General features: G+C 46.3%; 2 long non-coding RNA genes across 3 annotated transcripts in view; both read left to right on the top strand.

Annotated features, from left to right (window-relative positions):
- The window catches only part of LOC119391089 (uncharacterized), a 303,791-nt gene extending 290,865 nt beyond the window's left edge, over window positions 1-12,926 (top strand). Inside the window, exons 20-22 of the long non-coding RNA XR_007415559.1 lie at window positions 5,019-5,051; window positions 10,148-10,205; window positions 12,814-12,926. This is a non-coding gene — a long non-coding RNA (uncharacterized LOC119391089). The remainder of the gene's footprint in view (window positions 1-5,018; window positions 5,052-10,147; window positions 10,206-12,813) is intronic.
- Window positions 12,927-13,696: 770 nt separating this feature from the next.
- LOC119391044 (uncharacterized) overlaps window positions 13,697-18,803 on the top strand; it is a 137,166-nt gene continuing 132,059 nt past the window's right edge. Inside the window, exons 1-3 of one of the 2 annotated variants that reach the window (XR_007415560.1) lie at window positions 13,697-13,710; window positions 15,171-15,265; window positions 17,455-17,543. This is a non-coding gene — a long non-coding RNA (uncharacterized LOC119391044). The remainder of the gene's footprint in view (window positions 13,711-15,170; window positions 15,266-17,454; window positions 17,544-18,803) is intronic. The other variant, XR_007415561.1, reaches the window with a different exon arrangement.

An 18,803-nucleotide genomic window follows, 5' to 3' on the forward strand; every position in this document is an offset into this window, starting at 1 on the left:
GCATCCATCCATCCATCCATCCACAGTCGGTGGTGGGGGGCTGGTTGGGACTTTCGCAAACTTTAGGCGCCGGATTGGAGTAAGCCAAACACAAAGCAGGCTAATTCGATACTCCGATCCTAGCGCTTACGTTTTCAGTCCAAGTCACTATCAGACGGAACGGTGCCTCCGTCCGTTCTGTGCCCGTTCCTTTAGAAATGATTGACAGCACTGCCGTTTCCGTTTGCTATTCCCACGTCTGACCGTCAGACGAGCCTCGATCAATCCCGTGCGGCTCCATGTCGTCCTTTCGTTACGTTTCGTTCCTTCCGTTCTATCACAGAACGCGTACAAAAACTTGGAGCACGCTTGAGCTTCGCCTTCAAAAGCAGAACGCGATAGCGTAATCGGGACCCGTGCGCATCGCCCTCTCTGGCTTCGGTTTTCGGAGCATGCCTCAACCGTGCCGTGAGGAAACGAGCGACTGTGCCCTTAACATTGACTGCTTCAAACTATCCTAGAATGCCTACTGCAAATGCAGTTGTTAAGTGCCCACTACGTCATAATTCTTTCTTTTGCGAATCGGCGAAGGGCCCACTACGCGTCTGTAAGGCAACACGCGAACCTACGCAGCTGCTCACTTTCTTCATGCTTTTGCAGCTGATGTACATGGCGAAAGCCTTTATGTACATGGCGAAAGCCTTTAGGTTATGATATCATTAATTTTTAGTGGATCATAAAATACGCAGCTTTGGTAACTGCTCTATCGTTGTGAACATTTTATATTGGAGTTAACAAAATGGGTTTTTTAATACAAAAAGATGTCCCTGCATTTCAGGGTGAAGCCATGTATATATGTGTCAATAACCTTATACTTACTATCATCATCATCATCATCAGCCTGTCTACGCCCCACTGCAGGGCAAAGGCCTCTCCCATGTTCCGCCAATCAACCCGGTCCTGTGCTTTGTGCTGCCACGTTATACCTACAAACTTCTTAATCTCATCTACCCACCTAATTTTCTGTCTCCCCCTCACGCGTTTACCATCTCTTGGAATCCAGTCAGTTACCCTTAACGACCACCGGTTATCCTGCCGACGTGCTAAGTGCCCGGCCCATATCCATTTCTTCTTCTTGATTTCAACTATGATGTCCTTAACCCCCGTTTGTTCCCTGACCCACTCTGCTCTCTTCCTGTCTCTTAAGGTTACACCTATCATTTTCCTTTCCATCGCCCGCTGCGTCGTCCTCAATTTAGGTTGAAGCCTCTTTGTAAGTCTCCAGGTTTCTGCTCCGTAGGTAAGTACCGGTAAGATGCAGCTGTTATATACCTGTCTCTTGAGGTATATACCATTCATGAATTGAGAATGCTTGCCGAATGAACCCCATCCCATCCTTATTCTTCTAGTTATTTCACTCTCATGGTTCGGCTCCGCGGTTACTACCTGTCCTAAGTAGACGTACTCCTTTACAACTTCCAGTGTCTCTCCACCTATCGCAAAGCGCTGTTCTCTGCCAAGATTGTTCCACATTACTTTAGTTTTATGCATATTAATTTTCAGACCTACTCTTCTACTTTCCGTATCCAGTTCAGTAATCATGAGCTGTAATTCGTCTCCCGCGTTACTCATCAATGCAATGTCATCAGCGAATCGCAGGCCTAATTCTTCCCAATCTAGGGCCCTGAAAACCTCCTGTAAACACGCGGTGAATAACATTGGAGAGATCGTGTCTCCCTGCCGTACGCCCTTCTTTATTGGGATTCTCTCACTTTCTTTATGGAGGACTATAGTGGCCGTGGAGCCGTAGATTTCTTCCATTATGTTTATGTAGGCTTCGTCGATGCCCTGATTCCGCAGTGCCTGCATGACTGCTGATGTCTCCACCGAGTCAAATGCCTTCTCGTAATCTATGAAGGCTATGTATAGGGGTTGGTTGTATTCCGCGCATTTCTCTATCACCTGATTGATAGTATCAATATGGTCTATTGTTGAGAAGCCTGTACGAAATCCTGCCTGATCCCTTGGTTGATTGAACTCTAATGTCGTATTAATTCTGTTAGCAATTACCTTTGTAAATAGCTTGTAGACAACGGACAGTTAGCTTATGGGCCTGTAATTTTTCAGGTCCTTGACGTCCCCTTTCTTATGGATCAAGATAATGTTGGCATTCTTCCAAGATTCTGCTATCCTCCCCGTCGAGAGACACTTCGTATACAGGGTGGCCAGTTTTTCTAACATAATCTCTCCACCGTCTTTCAACAGGTCTGATGTTACCTGATCCTCACCAGCTGCTTTGCCTCTTTGCCTTCCCTTTAGGGCTTTCTTTACTTCTCCTGTCAATACTGGTGGGATGTCAGATTCCTCTGCGCTAATACTGCTTCTTACGTTATCATCCTGACTGTCTCGGCTGCTGTACAGATCTCTGTAGAACTCTTCCGCTACTTCAACTATTCTGTCCATATTGTTTGTGACATTGCCTTCCTTGTCCCTTAATGCATACATCTGATTTTTGCCTATGCACAGTTTTGTCTTCATAGCTTTGAGGCTTCTTCCGTTCTTTAGAGCATGCTCAATTCTCTCCATATTATACTTTCTTATGTCGGCTACTTTACGCCTATTGATTAGCTTCGAAAGCTCCGCACGCTCTATTTTGTCTGTTGGACTTGAGGCTTTCATAGCTTGACGCTTCTTAATGAGGTTTTTCGTCTCTTGGGGTAGCTTACCAGTGTTCTGTCTGACGACTGTACCCCCGACTTCCACTGCACACTGCTTAATGATACTAGTCAGATTATCATTTATTGCGTCAACACTAAGGTCGGTTTCCTCGGTTAAAGCCGCATACCTATTCTGAAGTGAAACTCTGAATTCCTGTACTTTCCCTCTCAGAGCTAGTTCATTAATCGGCTTCTTGCGTATCAGTTTCTGCCGTTCCTTCCTCACGTCTAGTTGAATTCTAGATCTTACCATTCTATGGTCACTGCATCGGATCTTGTTAACTACTTCCACATTCTGTACAATGCCCGGGTGGCCGCACATTATGAAGTCTATTTCATTTTTAGTTTCGCCATTAGGACTCCTCCACGTCCACTTACGAGTAGCCCGTTTTCTGTAGAAGGTATTCAAGATGCGTAAATTATGGCGTTCTGCAAACACTACTGGTAACTCCCCTCTGGCGTTTCTAGAACCGATGCCATATTCCCGAACTGCATGATCTCCAGCCTGCTGCTTGCCTACCTTTGCATTAAAGTCGCCCATCAGTACAGTATACTGTGCCTTTACCTTACTCATTGCTGATTCTACGTCTTCGTAGAAGCGTTCAACCAGTTGATCATCGCTGGATGTAGGCGCGTAGGCCTGTACCACCTTCATCTTGTACCTCTTATTAAACTTAATTACGATACATATCACCCTCTCATTAATGCTATAGTATTCCTCTATATTACCAGCTATATTTTTATGAATATGGAATCCACCCCTAGTTCTCTTCTGTCAGCTAAGCCACGATAGCATAGGACGTGTCCGTTCTTCAGCACTGTATATGCCTCTTGTGGCCTCCTAACCTCACTGAGCCCTATTACATCCCATTGAACACCCTCTAATTCCTCGAATAGTACAGCTAGACTCGCCTCACTAGATAAAGTTCTAGCGTTACACGTAGCCAAGTTCAGATTCCAATGGCGGCCTGTCCGGACCCAGAGATTCTTAGCACCCTCCGCTGCGTCGCAGGTCTGGCCGCCGCCTTGGTCAGTTGCTTCGCAGCCGCTGGGGACTGAGGGCCGAGGGTTAATTGGTGTATTCATGTGGGAGGTAGTGGCCAAGTACTACACCAGGGTGGCCAATCCTGCTCTGGTGAGGGAGTGCATTGCTGGCTGTGGTCGCCAGTGAGGCTGCACCCCAGGCCTTTTTACACAATTCCATCATCACGCGGATTTTTTTTAAAATCCGGTTGGGAATTGTCCGGCACTGGGATTCGAACCACGGACCTCTTGCATGCGAAGCTGATGCTCTACCACTACGCCATCGCTGTACGACTGCCATCGCTGTACGCCATACGATTTTGGTATGTGCCCCTTAACGCATTACTGCATGGTTGGGGTTCGGCTTTGATTTTGCACCTTTCACCGTATTTACTATTTTTTTTAATTTGCTGGGAATTTCTACCGTCATCAGTTATGTTCACTTTATCCCTTTACAACATGCATTATGATCAACTGTTTACAAATGTGTGAAATTTACATAATTTGATGCCACGGTTCTGGAGACCAAATTTAAAGCAAGGAGAAGTGTTAGAAGAAATAGTGTATTTTGGAGCAACTAATTGTAATTACAACATAGACAATGATCTAATTAATGTACAGTTAGTCATGCTATAGTCATATTCCTTTATGTGACATTGTAGGACATCAATTGCAAGTGCTTCCTGTACTGTTGCTATTTAAACGGCATTGTACTGGAGGGTCACAGCACTCTGACTGTATTCTACGTGTGGGGTGACCATGCAAGTTCCTCTGGCGCAAAGGAACAGTCCACTCTTGTACTGGGGCACGCCTTTGATTGTAGAGTGGGCAGGTGTTGTCGAGTATCATGTTATGCGAGGAGTCTTACAGCAGGCATCAATATTGGGAGGGGCATGTGCCTGGTGTGTTGCCCTTTGGCCACGACCTTGTTTCTGTGTGGTTGCTATGTCATTCTCCACACATCTTGCAGCTCTTTCTTGTGCTCTCATTAGAAAGGAAAACTGTCAGATATATCTTAAGGCATGTTTTTTTAGCAAAACTGATATTTCACTGCTGTGGGTGCTGACCATATCTTCATCTACTTGACTATGGACCTTGCTACCGTGCAATGATTTGTGCCACTGTTAAATAAACCATTCCTGCTCAAGGCACCGTGAGTCATTGTTTACACCACACACTTCTTAGAGTACATGTATTTGGGCTATGCTTGTTTTCTGAATAAATGCAATCTGCTAGTGTGCCTCTTTGACCAGTGGTAAGTCTGTCACTGTCACAAATGTAGCTTTTATCTTGTTCCAGATAACGCAGCTGAGGACTGCCTTAATTTTAAAGGTAAGTTGGGTGGCACCACTGTGCTTTCGTTTTCTACTGAGTGTAAGCGTATCGGAGCTGACTACCAAGTACTAGCTATTCTTGATGTGCATGGCTTCACAGCTGCAGTGTTGAGAGAAAAAAACGTTAAAGCAACGCTGGTTCAGTGTCGCACACACTTTGAATATAGCTAGAAAGTGCAAGCTCTGTTGCCGGCTTGGGTTAAGCAGACGCTCTCCCCAACCTACTGCCTTCATGAAAGCCAGCAGCGAGATCAGGTGCATAGTCGTTTGCGTTCCATTTCTAAGGAGCTTCGTTCATCGGTACACGGAACAACTGCTAGTTTTTTTTTAATAAACATCTTTTTTTTCGTGAAATCTGGGGTTTCGTGAAATTTGGGGTAGCCATGACATTGCAATTTTGAAAACACTACAAGTGAACTAGACACGTGCTGGAAAATGAATTAGTGCACGACGCCCACATGAACACGGGGAGTGCCAGAGGTATTTGTGCCTGCATAGTATTGCGGACTAATTTTTAAAGACTCGGAACACCGTGTTTGCAAACATCTCCTTGACTAGCTTTCTCTGCCAGACGCCATGCAACCCAGCTGCACAGACTTCCCAGCAGGTGCAGTAGTACTCTGCGCCAGAGCACCTGCAAGTGTCTGCTCTGTCACAGAGCAGACACTTGTCTGCTCTGTGACACATATATATTAAGCATGGAAAGTAACCATCAAATGTTCGTACTTTCATCTAGCGAAATTTCAGTTGCAAAGAAACATGCAAATTTATAATGCTGCACTCGTACATGCAAAACACAGCACTTGTGCATGGAAATGGGAGCTCTGTGCAAAGTGAAGTTTCACTTTACTTTTGCCATAACCTTAATTGAATAGGCATCGCATGGCACCACATGGTGGTGTTTTTGTTTTGGCCATGGAGACTGCCCCTTCACATTCTGTGTTCACCAATGACCTCACTCCCGCATTATCCTCAACCTTTACCACATTTCTTTCACCCACCCCTCTACTTTGCCTTGCGTAAAGGATTTTCCTCAATGCAGTCTCAGTGACAACTTTGTGGACTGCGAAGTTCAAGGACGTAAATCCATTCCAGGTGATAGCAGCCTTATTTTGATGGGGGTGAAACACAAACACCTCTGTAAATGTACATTCTGGTGCATGTAAAGGAACCTTTGCACATCCGTTGTGCGACTAAGCTTTGGTGTACACAAGCAATATGCTATGAACAGCTGTTGGTTGCGCAAGCCAGAGATTGTGCTCATTTGGTCGCAAACCTTTTGAGACCTGCACCTCCCATGTAATATTTTTTCTTACACACGTGTGATAGAATGTCACATTGCAATTCATTATGTACAGCTGTACCTTTTATGCAGTGCACATTTTTTTACATGGTTGAGAGCAGTGGGAGCAGCCTCTAGCCTTCAAAGTGTTGCCTGCCATGTTTGAAACAAGCCTCAAGAATTTTCTACCCAGACAGCCATATTTGTCAGATGTTTGCATTTATGTAATTTGAAGAACTTGACTTAGGCACTGACATGGCTTGAGCAAGCTTAGCTAGCCGTACAGTTGGTGTCATTATATACAGGTGCAAAAAAGCCATTCTACGATCCTTTGCTCTTGCACCTTTGATGAAACATAAGCCAAAGTGATGTGAATTTTGTTAAATCACATGATTAATTTATGGTCTGGGGTTACGTAACAAAATGGCAAGTTGGGCTAGTTGGTTCTTGTTCATTTTTAGAAGTGAAGCTCCTTAGGCGTGCACACCACCATTGCTGTTGAAGCTACCTTCTCTAAAGCGTCGTTTAGGTTGCAGTGGCTGGTGATTCAAGAGGAAATGTTTAGGCCTTGAGCGGTTTGGTTCTACACTCTAAGAAAAGATCGAGCAAAAAGGGCGTCCCCCCGTCCCACAACAACAATCGTCATCTGGCTTGCTTGCGTTTCCTTTCTTGAAAACTCGGCGCTGGCCACTTTCCTGCCAAGAACGCTACGCCACGCTGATAGCGCGCATGTCGTTCGTGACCAGAAAGTGCCGGGCGCGCGGCGATAGTGCAAGGAAAGGAAGGCAAAACAAATGACGATCACCGTTGTGGGACAAAAAGACACCCCCTTTACTCGATATTTTCTTAGAGTGCAGCGCACCAGAAATTCGAGGTTAAAAGAAAAGCTCTATGCACAACTGGTTATAATGGTCGTCTTCACTTTCACCACCTTTATCGTGGATTGTGAAATGACAACCATCATTCTAGCGCACTACGGGGGCTACGGGGGCTAGTAGCAGACTGTCCCCCTACCCGGCGCTGGCGCAAGAAGACAATGAAACGCTGCGTGCACCAAATGCACACGGCGTTCTGTTGCCGCCACTGAAGCACCCCGCTGCATCACCTCTCACACCCCTCTCCCTACGCTGCGCGTGCCGCACTCACTCGCTTAGTCGTTCCCACCACCGAGCGCAGCAGACGCTCTCCCCACCCTACTGCCTTCATGAAAGCCAGCAGCGATATCAGGTACATAGTCGTTTGCGTTCCATTTCTAAGGAGCTTCGTTCATCGGTTGTATTTGTACACAGAACAACTGCTAGTTTTTTTTTAATAAACATCTTTTTTTTTCGTGAAATCTGGGGTTGTTTTTGGTTTAAAAGCAGGCTATATCCATATCTGCTTCCAGAAATTGTTCTAAAGGGGTCGTGAATCACTTCTCCAAGAAATCATCGAATGACCTCAGTATTGGAGTTTATTACCTCATGAATCGATTGCCACATAAACTTCTCGAATCTGTCAAGAACGAGTGGAGTTACATGGGTTTGGCACGCACTTTAAGCACCTTCTCTCATCCCGACGAGCATGCTGGAAGCTAAGCAGAGGGGGATGGCACAGGAATAAGTTATGTGAGCCGCACGTCGTGACCTCGAGCACGTGTGATAAAATGCGATCATTCTCTCCCATTATTTTTGTGTGCGAGTGTGGCTCACTGTGTAATGTTAGCAGACTATAGAGCACTGTGCTAGCACGTGGTGGCACCCCGTGGAAAAGTGCATCTGATCCAAGCGCTGCACTCAATTTGTCGGCTATTGGCCAATAGCATGCTACCCGCTTATCGACAAGCAGCAGGCGCCGGCAGCTCTGAAGCAAATGAGGACGGGCCTCTGTATAAAGAGAGGGCACCTGAGAAAATAGCAACTTCGCGTTGCGCTTGCAAGTTCTCCTTGCTGCACACGACTGCAAGATTCGACTTATGTTGAATTCCAATGGCGGAGTCGGAGCAAGCTTTTCTGCTCCTTTTGGAGCAAGTGTGTTCCAATGGCCGAGTGAGAGCGGGAGTCAAGCGTTTCAATGGGAGTCTGAGCGGATTATGACTATCTACATTCTTGCACCAGCACTCACTTATGCATGCAACCGTCTTATCAGTGCTTTTTTGGGCCTTTAGTTTATTGAGCTTAATCTTTAGCGTATCATACACAGGAGGCCTATACCACATATTCAGAAGCATCGGACATTCAGATAGAGCTGCAACATAGCCTCTGTAATCTCTGGTACAGAATGTGGCTCTACACAGCAGATTTTGAAGGCCCATGCACGTACACCAAACAGTTGCTCAGTAGATTTCATGAACTGCAAGATTTACTCGTCAGACAACCAAGTAAAAATATGTGCAAGTGTTGCCACGTTTAAAAGTAGCAATGCTAATAATTGCTTCGGGAAATTCAGACTGGGAACTGGCCAAAGCATGATGGAAGGAACTCTTAAAAAGGATACCTACGATCTAATCACAGGAAAAGCTTATGGAGGTCTCAAGTCCTTTCACTGTTCTATGCAGTGGCAGAACATTGAGCTTAGATATAAGCAAATGGTATGAATAGTACAAATAGCTGTACAATATTACAGTGCATTTAACATGCACCACGACAGCACTACATCTGTAGGCAGCTGTAAGTAGGATTTAGTTTCTTTGTGTCTATATTTAAAAAAAATTCTGCACACTTCCAACGATTCTGAAGAGACTACTTTTTCTTTATTTTTAAATAAAGATCACAAGCTTTCTCTAGCCCTCTTCATGCACGAGTATACCGGATTTGTTTTGGAAGTTGTCACCTTTTATTTCTTCAAAAACATCTGCAAAATTTTAGCTAACACGATGTACAGCAGCTTCATTTCGCTTTCCCTGTCAGTGTGGAATTGCTGTAATGCAAAAATAATGCCGTTGAGGTGGCACAGTGATGACGGGCCATGCACATAGCTGTGTACAATGATAGTACACAAACGGGGTTCTTGTCTTGTGCAGATTGAGAATTGGTTGTAATCGACAACTATGACATATCCATTTTTAAGCTATACATGTTTAGGTACAATATCACAAAGCAGGGTGTCTACCAAGTTGACATTTCTAAATTCCCTGAGTTTTCCAGGTTTTCCCTGAGTGTTTTTGCTAAAATTCCCTGAGTGAAACAGAACTTTGTTTTATGTCAAGATGGGTAGAGACCATATCGCTCGGTGATGTCACTCTCTAATACGCATGTTAAAAAAATGAAAACGACTTAATCCCATTTGAATAGTACATAGAACAGATAAACCTTAGTATAGCGAAGTTGGTAATAGCGCCAACTCACTTCGTTATATCGAAGCTTCGTTAAACTGAAATTCGACCTTTCATGCAAGGCATAGTTACTGAAGGATTAATCTTAAACTGAAAATGCCACAGGAACGCTCGAATAATAGAGAACATGAAAAAACTTTTATTTTATTTTTTCCGTGAAAAACATTTTGTTGAGCCTGAGATGCAGCAATCACAGTTAGATGCCTTGCCAGAGTGTCACATGTAAAGACGAAACAAATGCGGGTTTAATAAACTGTGAAATTGTGCTTGTTCTGCTGCTGCGGGTTGTTGTCAAATCCTTGCGCGTTGCCCAGAGCAATGCAACGCATTTGCTATCATGTTGCCCAACCAAACCATTTGCTCTCCACGAACGCACAACATCGCAAACCATCCCTCGTTACAAAAAGAGTCACAGTTTCACCGCGAGAGCAAAATAGTAAATCCGATAGCAACAAAGAGGAATGTTATATGAATATAGGCTAACAGCTCGCTCCTTCAGGAAACGCAGCCGCTGCACTAAGAGAAGTGCCCTATCCTTGGCTCAGGGGCGGATTCAGGTACGTAATGGGGGGGGGGGGGCACAAAGGCTGAAGCCAAGGCTCAGCAGTGCATTTTGGTGGGTCACGCATATTTACAACAGCCTTCGTTGGAAATGTGCATAGGGAAGCAGGAAAGGGTAGAGCAATGAGAGGTGAAGAGCAGGGACAAGATTCTCTTTACCCCTTTAGGACAGTGGCAGGCAAAGCAACCTGACAAAGGGGGCAAACTCGACAAGCAGCCTGACAAAGGAGGTGGACGATAGGCACTGAAGGGAGGGGGCGGGGGCTGGCTTTGAGGGAGGGGCGATCGCCGCTACCGCCCCCCCCCCCCTGGGATCTGCCACGGCTATGGCTTCAACGGAAGTTTTGCAATTAGAGCACAACACCTACAAAGGTATGAGCCGTCTGCTGATCCCCACTAATGATACCGCGGCGCACGCGACCACGCCCGCTGGTACAAAGTACGCACTTCCTGTCGGACTCACGCAGCCACCCCCCCCCCTTCCCAACGCGCCGGCTCCTATCTGTGCCCATCACGCGAATGAGACGGTCGGCAAAGTGTAATGGTGTATTTGCAGTAGTCGCTCGCTTTACACCATCTAGATTAGCTTGCCTCGCCAAACATGCCCAGTCACCGTCGCTTCAAAAAACAAAAAAAAAGCCTGCAACACCTCAACAGCGCGAACGTACGAGCGCGAATACATATTTAACTTAGCTGCGTCGAGGGGCCCACTTCTTTCTTAGGCACAACCTTGTGCACCCATAGAAAATGTCAAATTGGAAAGGTTGTCATTGTGACATTAAGGAAACAAATTGCATTGGACAAGCCTTATCAAGGAACACTTACATGCTTGCTCATGGTGCTTGGACGCAGTAGTGCCTTGCATCAGACCGAAACTCCCAGAGAGCTTTACTATTCTCTTATTCCCGACTGTCAACTGCCAGTGCTTGCCCATTTCCTGCCAAGGCAGAATAAGTTGTGCTGAACATTCCACAAATTCGAAGAGTTAATTGGGCGAATATATGCATGACAGGAGACTTGAAAAACAGACGTACTATTGCGCTCAGTATGAGCTACATCACGCGAGCACGTGGCCGAGTGCTTCGCAAGGTTGTACAGTGGCGCTGTTCATGGCATATTTTCGAGTTATCGAGAGAGTTTGGCTGTCCCTGCGAGCGCGCATCGCCCCCACTTGCCCACTTGCTTGCTTTCACCCTCGAAGTTATTATTTTCTAAGTTGCTCTCACCGCAGGGCAAAACGAGGGCGTGGAGGTTGTGGTAGTGGTTCGTAAGGAAAGGAAGAAGACACCTAATTTCTGCAGCCCTTAAAGGCCAACACCGGCGATTTTTTGGCCATGTCAAAGTAATGGTGCTTTTATGTTCCTGAGACGCTCCCGTTACGGGCCCGATAGCAGAAATACTCGGCAAATTGGAGAATAATTTTATAAAAGCAAAAAAGCGCAACACCGAAACCGAAACCCAACCGAGTGTACTGTCCACGTATGACGTAGACGTTGTTAAAAACGAACCGGAAGTCGTGCAAGGCATGCCGGTCACGCCGGCGCGGAGTATGAAAACTGTGACAGCCGGGACGACCAGCGAAGCGCAGGCCAAACCAACGCTGTCTGTCGCGTTGTGCACAGCAGACGCTCGCTGTAGCGGCCCAAGCGCCGAAGTTAGCGGTGCCCTCGGCTGCGTCACTTCCGCCGCCTTCCCAATACTGACGTCACAGACGCAATGTTGTCAATAATTGTGGGAAGCCAGGAGGGCGTTTGCGCGTGTCTCACGCCTGTAATTTGGCATAAATGACGGAAACGTGCCAAGGAACGTGCCCAGCGAATTTCCTTGAGATCCATCGACCTCGAAAAATCGCCGGAATTGGCCTTTAAGAGAGCACGGCGAAGTGCCTTATAGGGGTGGGGGTAAGGTGGGAATAAAACAAAACTATAAAGAAAAAGAAAGAAGTGAAAGATGGTCGGCAAGAACGACGAAGAGAGAAGAAGAGAGGAAAGATGGGGAACCGGTCGCAGGAGTTAACGGACGGGACCACGATTCAGCCAAGGGCACGATACACGTCGGTGACGAGGCGGCGAAGGCCCCGTCGGTGAGTGGCCCACAGCATGGCGGTCGAGGAAGCCGTCACGGGGCGTGAAAGCAAATGGAGGTGATGCGCACTCGCAGGGACAGCCAAACTCTCTCCCGTTAACTCAAAAATATGCCATGATCTGCGCCATTGTACAACCTTGCAGAGCGCTCGGCCGCGCGCCCGCATGTTGCAGCTCATACTAAGCGCGGTAGTACCATTGCTGTGCCACTCGATTGTCTGGACTGTTGCGGTCGTAAAATGTTGGCAGCCAAGTACCCGCTAGTGAGGAAAAGCTTGAAAGTGTAGGACTGTTTCCTGGGAGGTGCATTATACTGTTAACAATTTTTTGATGCCTAATGTGGTTTTCAGCGAAAATATATTTTAACTATTGCAACGCGTTTACGTAGGCATTCATTCACTACGCCTTTTGTCCCTTGTTTCGCTGCTCTCTAAGGGGCATATCTTTCAGTGCTGACCATCCAGTGCCTTGGTGTTGTTTGACAAGCTTGACCACGGCTGTTTGCTGTAAAAAAACGCAGTTGCTCTGCGTTTGGCACGAGGTGACGGGCCTGCTGGTGGGCCACCTGTCCATACTGCTTTTCCTACTGCAATCGGGGGCGCTCTCCGACCAACGGCTTGGTGAAGGCCTCGCCTACCCGTATGCGATCCTCAACACGTGATTCCAACAGGCCAGGTGGGTTTTCATTTGCAGAACCTCGGTTTTCAAGCTCTTTGTATTCATCAAGGTTTGATTACAATGCCACTGCTTACCCGTTTCGTGCCAAGGCAGAAATCATAAGCCGGGCTGAATACAAATGTCCACAAATAGGAAGATTTAATTGGGCGGATATGTACATGACTTGAAACTGGAAAAACAGACGTGCCATTGCTATGTCAGCCGATTGTGTCTCGACTGTCGCGGTCGTCAACTGTTCGCAGGCAAGTACCGCGCTAGTGAGAGAAAGCTTGAGAAAAATTATAGGACTGTTTTCTGAGAGGTGCATTATGTATACTGTTACAATTTTTTGATGCCCAATGTGGTTTTCAACGAAAATATTTGCTGTTAACTATTGCGACCGCGTTTTTTAGTCAAGTCTCAAAACAAGGCATGTTTCCTAGTAACAAAAAAACCAAAGCATGTGCATTGTAGGCCTATGTAGGCGTTCATTCACTACGCCTTTTGATCCTTGTTTCGCTGCTCTCTTAGGGGCAAATATTTCAGTGCTTTGGTGTTCACAAGCTTGACCACTGATGTTTGCGTTAAAAAAACGCAGTTGCTGTGCGTGTGGCAGGAGGAGGTGACAGGCCTACCTACAGGTGGGCCACCTATCGGTACTGATTTTCCTACTGCCATCGGGGGTGCTATCCGACCACCGGCTTGGTGAAGGCCTCGCCTACACGTATGCGACCCTCGACACATGGTGCCACCAGGCCAGGTAGGTTTTCATTTACAGCAGTCTACTATTAGGAACTTCCTCGCAACTTTCCCACCTCGCTTTTCAAGTCCTTTGTAGTGACCTAGAATTGAATTGATTGCTGTAAGGATTGTGCCGCACATTGCTCAGGCATAAATGAACCTCACCTAGGAAATGCGAACATTGAGAAACGCAAGTTCCACACTCGCCGTCATGGCGGCGAGTGGCGCACACACTTCCAGGTCTGCGTGCTCATAAATACCCGATAAAGTGGACGAGGGGACGACCGCCTCCGTAGCTCAATTGGTAGAGAATCGGGCGCGTTATCCGAAGGTTGCACGTTCGGTCCCTGCCGGCAGGATGTTGTCTTTTCGTCCACTTCACTTTATTCACGTTTATATAATTACTACAGTACAGTTAAAACAGTACAATTAACGTCCCCTATACCTTCCTTGTAGTCTGTTGGTTCTCAGTAAGGTTTTATCAAACAAAAGAAACGAGCCCTTAAAATTCTCTTCTTTCGTTCAAGGCAGATTCAGTGTGTACTCCTTTCGCTATCCGAATGCTGTCATCATGGTAGCATAGCAGGTTACATAGCTAACACATTTAACAATTTGGTGGGTGAACTTGCGTCCAGCGGGCTGTCGCGGTGGTACAGTGGTTGTACGGTGCTCTGCTGCTGACCGGAAATACGCGGGTTTGATCCCAGCCGCGGAGGTGGAATTTTGAAGGAGGCGAATTGCTAGAGGTTCATGTACGTACATGCAGGTGCACGTTAAAGAACACCAGATGGTCTCAATTTCCGGAACCGACTACGCCTTGCCTCATAAGCATATCATTGTTTTGGCACGTGAAAACCCCGGTTATTAATAAAGGATTGCTTTATAGTGGAACGCTTTGTATTTCATACGTGTGTCAACTGTATACTTTCAGCCGTAATCGCTGTAGCTCGCGTAAATAAATCTGGAATGCAGATGGCTATTAGCGTGACGCATTCATTGTGTTTTGAAGCGTCGAATACAGTGGAAATGTTGTAATAACGGAAAGTGGGCGATCGTGCCGAACGATAGCACGCGCAAGTTTTATGCAATCAGACATAATCACTGTGAAAGATTTAACAAGCGCGCGTATCGATATTGTGCAGCATACAGAAGCATGCTAGGGGGCTTCAGATGTTTCGCGCATAGACTGATGATACAGGGTATCAGTATTGTGTAAGATTTCATTTGTAACGATGTGTGCTCAACCATATGCTGCTTTTCATAGTTACTACAAATATCTGTCACTAGCGCTGTCACAAGTTATTTGCAGCGCGAGAAGGGCATGCGTGAAAGAACGCGCAGGTTTCGCGACCAAGCACTCCTTGTGAAATACGCTGAACACGGGATGCAGGGTAACTGAAAGTGAAACTTGGGCAAAGTGTTCATAGAAGGATACAAGGGTCTCGCAGCAACTCAACCTGAATGAATCGGGTGTTGCAGGACTGCAAGGTGAAGACTGCGCCGGAATACGGGTACGGGGACCAAGCCTACATTTTGCCCCATCCAATTGCGTTTGCTCTTTTGGCGAGTCATAGGTAAGTTCAGAAAACTGCCATTGGCCAGTTCACTTGGTGTCGGTCGTCAGCGTACTCTCACTTTCTACAGTGCCGATTGCTTTGCACTACCGCTTTCATTGTTGCGTAGAAAGAGTTCGCGCACAGCGTTACAAAATTCAACTGATTGCTGAAAGAAAAGTGTAGCTGAATGCGGCATTTAACGTACGATGTCTAACCTCACGTCAGTGCACGGTGTATGGCGAAAAACTGACATGAGTTCTCGTCAAGGGTCTCTGGCGTGAACGAGCTAGTTCGCTACATGGCGCCGCCAAAGGGGATGGCAACAGATATCATCATCATCATACTTACAGGAAGTTTATTAAAAATACGCGTTCCTGGGTTTGAGAATGATCGCCTGGAATATTTATAGGTACGTTGGTCTGAGCTGGCACACAGCCTGCGCAGCCCAGGCTTGGTCAGGGGGCCACAAACGAGGGGGACTCGAGGTGTCGTTCTTATTATAGTGACAGCTCTTCTAAAGAGGGCCGCCAAAGTAAGCGGTAAGATGGGGACATAGAATTGCCCTTACCTTTGTACTAGAGTTTCCTCCATTAACGGATGAGACCATGTAGTGGAGTCTGTCAGTGTTTCGCCAGAAAACAGACCTGTAAGGCAGCGAACATATTGGGATTCTTCTGTTTAGTGAAGCATAAAGGGCGTTTTCATAAACCAATGCATAATGCTTAACAGTTGGTAGTGATGAGAGGACGCCCTTGAAGACGAGCTAAAGCGCGGATCGAAAACTCCGGCATCCTTAACGAGAGAGGAGAAAAAGCGTCGTTTTTTGTTCACATCTATCCGCGACCATCATTGTCAGCCCATATTATCTCCACTGGAGGACGAAGGCCTCTCCTTACGATCTCCTATATACCATACCTAGTGCGAGCTTGTTGCATTTTCGAATTTCTTCTCCATCTATCTCGCTGCTACCCTCTGCTGAATTTCCCATTCGTTGTCAACCATTCCTTTGCTCTAGCGCATGGTTGCCTATCCTACGTATTACGTTTCTGGCCCAGGCTTAATGCCAACAAGAATTAGGATATCCACTACCCATGTTTGTTTTATTTTTTTTATTTCACAATACTTCAGGCCAGGAGTGGAATTACAAAGAAAGGAGAACAGCACAGAAATAATTTATAACCATACCGGCACTACCTGCAATACGTCAGTTTGGCTAGTACGATATTTAACAAAGAAATGAAAAACAGCACACATAGTTTAGAACAACACTCGCACGACAAGTGATAGAAGTTTCAATGATGCAATATTCAACACGACAAATGGTGTTCAAGGGCTTCATCAAAATTGTCTGCCTCGCAAACGAACAATGGGGGGGGGGGGGATGTTATGAGCTTTCGTGAGTTTAGTTGGTGAATCTATATATAACATTAGTGTATGGATCCCATACAACAGATGCATACTCCAATTTAGGTGTGATAATGGCATTATACGATTGACGTTTAACATTCGCAGTTGCCTTCGCAAGCTTCCTTTTTTTAAAAAAAGCGCAGTTTCCGAAAAGTTGAAGGGCGAAATGTGTGCCCGCCACGTCATATAACTAGAAAGACTGATCCCTAAACATAGGCGTGCGCAGGGTTCCCCACCAGGGAAGGGGGGGGGGGCAAAGATTCATCGAAGCGCCCCCTCACCCTTCTAAGTCAATGTATGCGGCAGATTTTGCGCCGCCGCCCCCTCCTCTTAGGTTATTAGCGCCCCCCTCTGCGCACGCCTATGTGCCTAAATACTTATACTGTGTTACTGATTGAATGGGGGAGCCATTGATGTAGCATAAGGAATGAAACGACGAACACAACGAAAGCGCTTGTCTTCGTCTTCTTTCTTGTGTCCGTCGTTTTATTCCTTGCGCTAGTATGTCTCAACCAGCTACATAATACAGTTACAATTTTTTTTAAATTCGCAATGTGCTAGTCAACGAAAATATCTTCTGGTGACTATTGGAACAACACTTTTTACTCAAGTCACAAAACACGGGCTCTTTGCTGATAAAAACAAATCAAAGGCATTGTAGCCCTAAGCAGGCATTCAACCATTACACGTTTTGCTCTGTCGTTTGGCTGCACTCTGAGGGGTATATATTTCAGTGCTGACCAACCAGTGCCTTGGTGTTCACAAGATTGACAACTGCTCTTTTCTGTAAAAAAATGCAGACTTGCTGTATGTGTGGCACGAGGTGACCGGCCTGCTGGTGGGGTACCTATCCATGAGCCTTCCTGAACACCCTGTGCCAGCAGGCCAGGTAGGCTTTCATTTACAACACTCTATTGCAAACGTATTCACACCTTACACGTTTTCGCAACCTCCACTTTCGAAGCTTTTTGTAGTGACCAAGGGTTTATATTCCACTTGCCATTCTTAGTGACGCACGTGGCCGAAGCTGTGCCGCACATCGTTCGCCGTATTGGCTGCGAACAGCTCTGGCTAACACTCCGAGGATTACACTGCCATACCTACCCGATAAAGTGAATGGGAAAGCGACCGCCTCTATAGTTCAATTGGTAGAGCATGGCACGCGTCATCCGAAGCCTGTAGGTTCGATCCCTAGCTGCGGCAAGTTGATTTCTCAGTCACTTTCATTCATTTCCTATTACTTCATAATTACTATACGACAGTTAAAACACACAATTATAGTCCCCTATACCCTCCTTAGGTTCTGTTGGTTCCATTAGAAACGAGCCCTCGATCAATCCCCCGCTTTAGAATCGATCTAGTGCGATACTACTGTCTGTGTTCAAAATCTCCCACCTTGGTAACTAATCACGTCAGTCACGGCGCTGCTAAGCTCGAGGACGTGGGTTCGGTTCCCAGCCTTATTTGGCCACGTCTGGATGATGGTGAAATGCAAGGACACCCGTGTAATTGCATTTACAATTACTCGGGTGTTGCGTGAGTTCCGCAAACAAGTCCCCAAATGGTCGATACCGTACATGTACGTTGCCGCGTCTGCATGTTTGGAAATTGCGCCAGTTTTCAAACTTTTTTTGTGCCCAGCAAGTGCTGCCACCCTGGGCCGATGCCCGAAGTGCCATTAACCTTCAGTTTCCTTCCAAGATTTTTTTAGGCTATCGCTCACACATCGCGCGGCGGTAAGTGTGGTTTCGTCTCGCAGGCTCATTGCGTTTGTTGCGCTCACTAAGACTGATGTCTATCTGGTCTTTAATTTTAAAGGGCAAACTCGTGATTCTAGTGAATCATTCTGCACTCAAACGCGAAGTACAGAATACAGGATCTGGCTGCAGAGCCCATAGTCGGCTGTAACCCAGGAAGCTTGCCTGAACATTCACCGAATGAATGATAACCTTACCAGTATACCTACACAGCGTGCAACAGAAGTGGGAGGCACGGTCGTCAGACAAGGCACTGGTGAGCTCTCCCAGGAGACTATAGACGTCATTATGAAAAAGCAAACATGAAACCATCTAACCTGACAATAGAACTGGTAGAGCTTTCAAAGCTAATCAACAGGCGTAAAGTGTCCGACATAAAAAGGCATAATACA

Source organism: Rhipicephalus sanguineus, chromosome 1, assembly GCF_013339695.2.
Source record: "Rhipicephalus sanguineus isolate Rsan-2018 chromosome 1, BIME_Rsan_1.4, whole genome shotgun sequence".
Taxonomy (NCBI): domain Eukaryota; kingdom Metazoa; phylum Arthropoda; class Arachnida; order Ixodida; family Ixodidae; genus Rhipicephalus; species Rhipicephalus sanguineus.